We start from the raw sequence: 11,112 nt of genomic DNA on the forward strand, positions 1-11,112 counted from the left end.
AAAAACCCGCTGCATTTGTTTGCACCTGTCCTTAGTCAGGAACCTGATGTTCAGTGGTTGTCGTTTGTTGATGTGGTTCCTAAGTGTTTCTCGTTTTTTATATAGCTTAGACCGTTGGTTTTCCCGTTTGAATGGTTTTACATTAGTCATTTTGGGGCCCTTTATAGCTTGCTGTTCGTTGTGAGCCAAGGCTCCGTGTTGAAGACCGTACTTTGACATATAATGATTTACTTTTACAAATTGTGACTTGGATTGACACTCATTGACAGTTGTCTCATTGGCACTCATACCACATCTTCTTATATCTAGTAATAATACGGGACATTTAAAAACAACTCCAATTTCCATGAAGCATCTTTTCCTTCAATTTGCATATTGAAAGACATTAAGTGTTACATACATCTTTGAAATTATTCTCTAATAGATAAACGCAATTATACCTTAACTCCAGCAACAACAAAAATAAAATAAGATTTATTTAAAATTCGGATATTTGTAGTTCTAGGGTAATGCTTATCTTCATAGATGGGTTTTGCTAGATTAAATGTAAGTAGAATTAGATATTTATTGCTTTAACAATTCAACTTGATCAGAGGAATGTGCCAAACAGACTTCTTGTTGATTATGCCGTGTTGTTCTTCAACTTATTATACGATGGGTTTGTTTCTAAATCAAATCTTGGTTTTCGCCATCATCATAGAGCGGCTCAATGAATGATAAAAGTTTTGCTTTCATGTCATCATAACCGTTTACTGTTCTTAATTGCTAAAGTGCTGACAACTGACGGTGTCTCGGTCTCAATAATTATAAACATGTATTAGCAACACTAGACAAATTTTGAAAGTTCATTTTTCTGCTGATCTGTGCATTAATATTTTAGAGTTTTTGATGTACTTTGTATTTGCATCCAGTTATTTTTATTTGAATAGGCGGATACTACTGTCTTATCCATCAGGCTACAAAAATATATACCTGGTATTTAAGTGATCTTTGTCATATTCATGCTGCTGAAACAGGGAAAGACATGTTCTGATACGGTTTGGTTTATGTTGCTGTTTCAGCATACACGGTAAAAAAAAACCAAGTATCTGAAAATGAAGACTAATCCACTCAAGAAGATCTTTTAGATAAACATTATTTGAATGATCAGATCAAGCAACATACCTTTTGTATCTGACATGTTTGTGTTCTCATCAAAATATACATGAACTGTTAAATTCATACATCATAAGAATGCAATAAGGAATGTACACAAGAGTGCACAGGCTGAAACGACTCGCCAGCTTTACTGACCATTGATTTTATTTTGAAAGTTGTAAAGAGAAAGGTTTTACTACAAGTAACAATTAAACTAACATTTCAAAAAGTTCCATGACAATGAGGGCATGGTCAGATGATACCTGCCAGACAAACACATACACCTTTCAATAATGCCATACACCAATAGATATAAGAAGATGTGGTATGAGTGCCAATGAGACAACTCTCCATAAAGTCACAATTTGTAAAAGTAAACCATTATAGGTCAAAGTCAGAGTATAGTTGACCTATTTCTTTATAGTACTTAAAAAGTAGACCAAAAACACAATAAAGGGCTGCGCCATGATAGTCCCGTCTCTTTTTCAAAGATTTGATTTGATTTTTTGTGTTTTAACGCCACTTTTAAGCACCGCTTGTGGGCTATTTCGTGGCGGCCAGTTTTTATCGGTGGAGGAAGCCGGAGTGCCCAGAGAAAACCACCGACCTTCGATAGGAAAACTGACAATCCTAGTCATTTAAGATTGGAGTCGAGTGCACCCGCACGAGCGGGGTTCGAACTCACAACCTCATTGTTGACTGGCTAGTCACGGATTACAGTAGTAACTACTTAGACCACTCGGCTACCGAGGCCCCTCTTTTTCAAAGAATAAAGTCCATAACTCCTTAATGTTATATCAGAAATTTATAAATAAAGCTAAAGGGAGGTTCTTCTTATACATATGAACCATCAATAAAGTTTCATGAAAACTGCTCAAAGAACTTTTGTGTGATAACTGGAAAATCCCCCATTTTTAATGCATAAAACCCCATAACTCAGAAATAAAATCTAAAATTTGTAAACAATTCCTTAAGTTTAATGAAAACTGCTTAAAGCATTTTCAAGTTATTGTCAGAAAACCCGAAAATCTCCGTTTTTTAATGAATAAAACCTCATAACTCGGAAATGTAAAATGCAATTTATAAAAATTGAAAGGGAGCGCACATCAATAGATATTAACAATTCACCCAAGTTTCATGTAAATAGGTTTCAGTGATTTTGAGTTATTGTCCCACATACTGACGATGGACGTATAATAGTATACCATAATACGTCCCTTAAACGGGCGTATAAAAACTCACCATTGACCAAGGAAACATGAAAATGATGTTTAGGTCAGATGAAACATGCCAGACTGATATGTACCCCATACAATCATCCCATACACCATATCTAGTTCACCTACTACTTACAGTATCTAAGTAACATACCATTTAGTAACCGTTACTTGATCACTGATCCATGAGACCCATATTACCAAATATAGTTATCATATTACTCATAATAAGTGTGAAATTCACATGACAAAAAAAAATGATAATTTTGTTTCCGAGGAGTCACTAAACCATGAAAATGAAGTCAAAGATGAACATTTATAACATTAAATATCTGCATACAAGGTATGAAACATACTGGTCTATCTTGATTAAAATTTGTTTGATGTTGCTGCCAGGGTACAAACTAAAAATGGGAGATAACTATGAACTTGAAGCAACCTGACAATAACCTTATCGTTTTACATCTAAATAAAAAAACACAAGTGTTATTTTATTTTTAAAATTTATTATTACTCATATCTAAACAAACTTTACAATAACAGACACAATGACAATAAGATGAAAAGAAAATAATTATTATGAATAAGTAAAAAATATACATAAAAAATAATGCAATTCTATCAATATTAAAACTCAACCATAGATTTTTAAGTGGATATTTTTAACAGTTCAAAGTTTACTCTAGGCAACAGTATAAATGCAAACCGTAATTCCTCAATGCAAGATAAAATATTCACTGGGATGATTTTTAACCAAAATAAGTCATATAAAATATTTCAGTCTTATTTTAAAAATTCCATTTCATAATAATGTCTTGTAACTGTTAAACTTTATGTCTGTTCATAATAAATGTCTGATTGTTTCAAATGTAAAAGTTATCACCATATTTTCATAGGAACAGATTGCATTATCTGAAATATAATTTCTTATTTTCTATCAAATTGAATGCATTTTTCATAACTTGATATTGAAATACACTTATAATATTTAAAACAAATAATCAAATCCAAATTATCATAAAGAAGTACCAAAGGTAATACCAATGGCCAAGTTTGTAGCAGAATTTCGTAGTTTGTCTCTCAATTTTAAATTTGTATATATATTATGAATAAAACTCAATATTAAATAAGACACTGCTATTTTCAGTGTTTGGTACAGGTTGGCTGTCACTGTGCACAACAGTTCAACATAGAACCCTATGGGGAAAAACCAGAGAACTCTTTTTTGTCAGAAAACACTGTCAAACATCCAAACATACTATCCACACTGATCTGTGTCCACACTTGTATGAATACTCAAATATGACTTAAGATTTCAGTAAACATACAAATACCATGTGAATATAACTTTATGAAGGTGTAGTATAAAATGTTGAGAAACAAAATAAAATGTCACATCAACTTATTTTACAAAGTTATCATCTTGCAATAAGGCTATAACTTAAAGTCATAATCAAAATTAAAATTGATTTAATCATGTTAATCAGTACATGTATACTGAAATTCATAAAACTACAAAGCAAAACTATCAGATGCCTGTTCAACAGGGATATGTGCAATCCAACTATTACTGATTTTTGAAGATCTCAATTTACAACTGTTAGAATACCAATAAATAGTTTTAAAATAAATATAATGAATGACTTTTATGTTAATTTGAGGGTTGACATTGTAAAATATAATACTGAAGTTTTCAATGACTTAACCAAAAACTTAACCAAACACATGACAAAACAGTTTTTGCGAACTAAAATATTCCACCCTAGCTCATCTGGTACAGTTCGCCTATATATTAACTATATTTGGGTTCATAATTTTAAAAATATACATCCTCTTCTGTCTTTCAAAACTATTTAAGTTTTAGAATTATTGAGAATTAGATTCCATGAAACAAATTTTAAAATCTTCAAAAATGTAAAACTAATTTTTGTCATGGAACAAATCATAGATTTAAAAAATAAAATGTCAATAAGAGTAGCAAGGGAGTATAAAATATTAAGTTGAAAATGAGAAAAGTACACATAATTTCTTTTTCATCGAGCACATATAGCTGAATTATTTTAATTATTAGTAAATCAATAAAAAATACAAATCAATCATATCAGATAAATCATGTAGCAGATCAATAAAAGGGAATAACTAAAAAATCTTTATTACAAACAAAAAATGTTTAGGTTTATATATGGTCATGCAATGTTTTCTTTTGTTTCAAGCAAATAACTGATATTCGTAATTTAAATAAACCAATGAAATAGAATCTGCTTGTATTTTTAATAGACATTTTATTTGTTGTCTATTCTTTGAAAAAATAACATTTCATCAATTCATATTGATTCTTAATCAATCATCTTTCACACAATTTTTCAATTTCTTTTATATAAATGAAAATAACATGTCTAATAATAATAATACTTTATTCCAAAAGCAATACAGCTTATATAGGATACATACATATAACAATAATAATTTTATATGCACCAATAATAAATTTCTTTATCACATATTTGTTACGAAAACATTGGGTTTGGCATATGTAATAACCGCAAAATTGTCCTACTCATATTGCTGCCCGGGGCAAAAAAGTGGTTATTGGTTATTGTGACCCGATTACATGACATGATGTCATTACCTGCTTAACGACAATGGCGAACATTGAAGGTGTTTCTTTCGAAAACTGAGAATTCTTCTAGAAAGGCCACTAGTAACAATGTCCAGCCAACTATTATCGATTTAGCCCAAGTTATTCACATTGAACGTATAGACTCTGGGCGATTTAGATCTTGACATTTTTATAAAGGCATGTCTATTGTTGGGTATTTAAGTTGCCCTGTAAGAGCCTGACTTTTGGAGAAGGCTATAGTTTGCTCTCTAGATGTCTAAGTTATTAATGTGCATAGCTGGGTTGCTATCTCATTTACCAATTCTTTAACAATGAACGAATTATTCCAATATTTCAACATTCAAAATTTTAGTTAAATCTCTCATGCACACTAGACATGCTAGACGGGGCTATATATGTTCATGTATAAACATCCCTGGGTACAGAAGTTGACGGAGTTATACGTTAAGTGTACATTAAACTTTTAGTACTGTCAAATGATATTCAAAATCAACATGAATGTCGGTCTACATCTTTCATTAATTAAATAGCTGGCAGATGATAAAACAGCGGGTGGTTATTGTTTAAATTCACACCTTAATATGGTTAAGATAAGAACACAATAAACGATACTTGTACATATCTTTTTCCTTCCAATAAATAAAATATGTATTATACATAATAAGTGTTTACGAGAAAGAAAAACAATTAGATGTTACTTTTCCCGAACCCTACAAAACTTTAATAGCAATGCACAAATGCTTTGCATTTTTAATTAATTCATCATCCAACTTTTAGTACAGAATTTCAAATTCACATTGTTTCCTTTGTCATTAGGTGTGTACTGCAAATAAGCTCTTTGTATTTCATTAGCAATTTTCTAATCATACAAAATGTGTTTAAGTTCTATCTATATATTTAAATTATCCGGATAATGTTTAAAATTTCAACAATTTTTAATCAGGACTAAAATTCAATTTAACATTTTCGTCATCATGAATTTATTTTAAACAATAATTAAAAAATGATTAATATTATTATTATTTTTTTTTTTTTTTAAGTTTCGACGATATCTTATATCAAATATTTTCTGTCTTTCCCAATAAGGTACGTATAGATATACGTATACATGAACTGACGTTTGATAACGAAATAATCAACATATTCAAACCTCCAGGGACACCATCAAATGTAAACTTAAAATATTTTTTTTTGCACCTTCAGAAAGAAGAATTATACAAAAATAACATGGGACATGGCGAAATAATGTCACTGCAATAATGAATTTTGTAGGAATTTTTTACTACCACTCGTCATCATTGAATTTGGTTAAGTTGTGTAGGAAAAACGTATCTTTTCATGGGAAGTTTTCAAATCATTAGGGACACCACTTTGAAATAACATAAAATAATTTTTTTTACATCAAAATAAAGATAAATCTAATAGCTTTTTCACCTGCCATGGCAATAGTTTATGATTGTACAAATAAAATGTTGACAAATCATTTTAAAGCAACTGTCATGTTTTTTCCATATACAACAATGTTAAATTTTATCAGTCCAAAAGTGCTCCATTGTTGGTCACTGATAACGTTACCCCCGCTGAGCTGTCCCTGATTCTTGTGTATGATTCTCGGTTTTGTGTATTACAATATTCAAAAACAAGGGGAAATATTACAAAAAATTTGTATGCAGTAAATGATAAAAATTAATGGAAAATGTGATAAATTTGTTTAGATTTTACCTGTTTTGGTTAATTAATAGTTATAATTGAACGTTTTTCTCTTTTCTGCAGAACTTAAATATGTGATAAAGAGATTATAACATGTATTTTCCATATTGGCCCTGGTATCATCCCTCGAACCATATCGGCCCTCTACTAAAGACTCAGGCTGATATGGGAGTCTCAGGATGATACCAGAGACAATGTGGAAAAGGGCATGTTATAATCTATAATAACAAAATACTCCTTGTGTTACACAATATATAAATAGTAAGGTGTACATGAAATAAAATATAATACATAATACAAAAAATGGAAATACAAGAGGAGAATGATACGCACAATATGTGAGAACAAATATACTATATACTACAAACAAATTCTTAGTTTTTCTGCTGATTTTAAATAATATACCTAAATCATTTAATATTTCTGACAGATAACAACAGGATAAATCTGTATGCAGATGGATTTCTCCAATAATACTTTTTAATATACTTTTCCTCAGATTTGACTATATTTTCAACATTCAAGTATAAAAGTTGGCAGCGTTGTATAACCATGAAAGAAATTGTATAAGGTAACTTTTTTGTCCCTTGAATTCGAAAATCAATAGCTATTACAAATCTATTAAACAACATACTTTATAAAAATGTTTGCATGACATTACTTTTCAGTATTCATACTTTCTGAATGGTCCTCTGTCTTCCAGACTTACTTCTTGCATATAATTAAAAAATGCAGCTTATATCAAAATTATCGAAAAACCTATTTATTTTAAAATGTCTTAAATAAAATACAGCATGTTAAAGTCATATGAAACGAGTGACTGGTAAAAAATAATGTTTATCCAATTCTTGAATCAATGCATGTATATATCATAAACTTAGTCTTCTGTGCACGATTGTATCATTTTATACGCATCTATATCGTATAATCGTCCCCAAAAAATTTCTCTCGGTCTGTTATGATGTGAAAATATGGCAGCTAATTAATTGTCGTGTTTTGAAGCCGTAGTTTACAGATTGTCACCTAAGTAAACAATCAACAAAGAAGCATGGATATTGAGCACGTGTATAACATGTACAATATTAAGACAATAGTTTATTTCAATGACAGATCCATGCGTATTGCGGTCATCGGATTTTTACGAGAAAGGTCACGCTGAGTTCACTGCATACGGAAAACATATCGGCAAATTGTTTACTGGAAGCAACCAATTAAAAAAAAAGTAAATTTCTTCTGAATTTGGACAAATTATACAATTTTCTTGAGAAAAAAGTATATGTACATAAATTTTATATTAAAAACTAGCCATTTAGTTATAAAAAACATATGGATCATTTTTTTTAATTTGAAGTTTCATATGACTTTAAGTACAAAAAGTTATTTATTTTTGTCATTTTTTAAATTGATAAACAAAAGGTAACATCAGTTTTTATTCCTTATACTTTCAATTATACATGTAAGGTGAGTTTCTTTTTTAATTGGTGTTGATTTACAGATCAGCCAGCCCATTTGTAAAAATAATTTTCATGATTAGAAAAATAAAATTTGACATTTCCTACATTTGATTCCAGCAAACCCTAAAAATACATTATTTCTGAAGTATACATAAAAAATTCTGCACAGTCGTGTTTTCTTGTCAGAAGTTAAATGCATGCTTAATCAATAACAGAAATAATAAAACATTTTGTTATAAAAAATAAAAATCAGATGATTAACTGTTGTCTTTGTGTTCTAACAAACAGGGAGTCAAAACTGACCTTGAAATATTGTTGGTGCAAATAAATATGCCAAATGATTTATATTTTTAAAGCCCATAACAAGAAGTTTTTTTTTCCTTTTTTTTGTAATATTTTACATCTCATAGATGAAACGTAGCTCTGGATGAAACGAACCCCTTTACATGTGAACAACTTCAAGTTCAAGTAACAAATATCCAGAAACAATTTGGAATTTTTTTGTTACATAGATTGAAAAAAAAAGAAGAATTATTGGTCCATTTGGATATCAGAAGCGTGATTGCTTGTGAAAGGACGAAACAAATATCCTTGTCCTTCCAATGGAAAGGTTTATTTCTTTTGTGACACAAATTTAAAAACTTTATTATATGTGTTTGAAATTTTTTATTTCACTTGTATCTGTGCTTGGAGCTTATTATTTACATTATTTCCTTACAGTTGATAAAGTTTAAAGTTAAAGAATTATTTTAATGGAAAAAATTATCTTCAACAAAATATTTCCATAAGTTTTACAGGTTGAAGAACTGACTGCTTTTAATATTAAAAAAAAAACCCAACCAAGGTCTGATTTATACCTTTAATTGAGCACAAATGATTGTTTCATGTTACAAAAAGCTTATAAAATACAATCTTCTTGAAGAAATGCTGCATGTTATGCAAAACCATTTGTCCATTTTAAGCTATTTTCCTAATGCTTGTAGTTTAAAGGTTTGGTTGGCTTGCTTGCTTTGTTTGTATAAATGTTTGCTCAAGCATTGTAATAAAGATTGACATCTGCAGTCAATAGATAGGTGGGGCTTCAGCTTGTATACATTATACTTAAATATTATTGGATGTTAAGTATAATGCAGAGTATAAGTATACAAGCTGAAGCCCCGCCTATCTATTGACTGCACATGTCAATCTTTATTACAATGATTGAGCAAACATTTATACAAACAAAGCAAGCAAGCCAACCAAACCTTTAAACTACAAGCAATAGGAAAATAGCTATAACAATCTTTTATCTTCACTTTCTGTGTTACACATGTAATATAATATATATCAAGCCAATGAAAATATATATGTACCTGCAAATAAAGACATAAGTTGTAGTATTTCATTTAAATCTTACTAAGAGTATACAAAGAGTAAAGAAAACCATAACTTATTATTCAGATGACGTGACAACATATCTAACTTTATTCTCGTTATATATATGCCTTATGTGCCTGCAATCAAGCTGGTTAGTGTTTTTTACTGTACGACCAGATTTTTATTTTTTTAAGGTATAAATCAGTTAATATTTGTTCTATTGACTTGTTCTACATTGTCATAACAGACACTTTTATAGCTGACTATATAATATGCATTTTTCTCATAGTTGAAGGCTGCACAATACTAGACAGCCTTGACTTTGATTTCTATTAGATAGGCTCATTGGCAATCACAACACATCATCTAATTTTCTTACTTGTTTGGTAAACATGCAAACGTTACTTTATTTGCAACATTCTAATGTCAAAGTTAAAACAATATTTTCAGCCCTATCTCATATTTCATCTTAAAAATTATTCTCTGAAAATGGAAAGAAATAAAAAAAAAAACGAAACAACAACAACCAGCAATAAATAACAACAATTAAAGAAATAAAACCTTTTGATTTTCTTTTTTTTGTAAGAAGAGAAAATCATATATTCAGAAAAGTGTATTACTAAATTAGCATTATTTTACAATATACATACATGAAATAACATCAACTTTCAACAGGTTCAGCTAAAATCTTGTAACTCAATATTAGTAGGATACAAGAACTGACACAGATGGGTTTCAGATTTTGCCGGAACTCAGGGACTATGATACACTCATCTGAGAAAAAAAATGTATATAATCATGATAAACAGAACATTTTCTTTCATTTACATGCTATCTAATGAAAACAAAATGTGTCCTTGAACACACATGCAACATTCAAATTTTCATAAGAACTTAAAGGATCTTAATTAATATTTTTTTAAAAGATTCCTTGCATTGATCTAACATCTCAAATTATATTGTTGAAGAATGGAGCTGTAACCTTATAAATATGTCAGTACTAAAAGACTCCATTTTGTTTCATCATGAATGCTTATCCTGTGAGATTTCTGATATTATTCTTAAATGTTGTGTGGCTTTAGATGTTTTTGAGGTAACCTGAATTAGAATCAGGACAATGTTCTTTGCTGATGTAATACTCAAATTTAAAATTCACTACCAACTACACCTTTTTTGTTGGCGTCTTTGTTAGATTAATTTCTATGTTTGTTTGAATTTTTAAGACAGTTGTGATGTATGTTTACACAGTTTTTGCTGCTGGACCCAATTTTTGGCACATTAACTTATCATGTCTGTTTGGCTTGCTCCCCCGAATTTAATATGTCAATACAGTGGAACTGTAAACAACTGTCATACAAATGGGAGGTTAAGCTAGTTATAAAACCCACCATATTATTCGGGAAATGCCTGTACCAAGTCAAGAATATGGCACTTTTTCCCATCAGTTGTTCCGTTGATTGATAGCATTTGATTTTATCAATTTTTATGGGCTTCAATTTTTGAATTTGCCTTAGAATACAGTATTTTTACTACCTCAAACAAATGGAAAATCTTTTTTTGAAACTTTTAACAATTGGATTTGCTTTCTGAAGTAATGACATGATCAATCTGGTTGAAT

This window comes from Mytilus californianus, unplaced genomic scaffold, assembly GCF_021869535.1.
Source record: "Mytilus californianus isolate M0D057914Y unplaced genomic scaffold, xbMytCali1.0.p SCAF_3, whole genome shotgun sequence".
Lineage (NCBI taxonomy): Eukaryota > Metazoa > Mollusca > Bivalvia > Mytilida > Mytilidae > Mytilus > Mytilus californianus.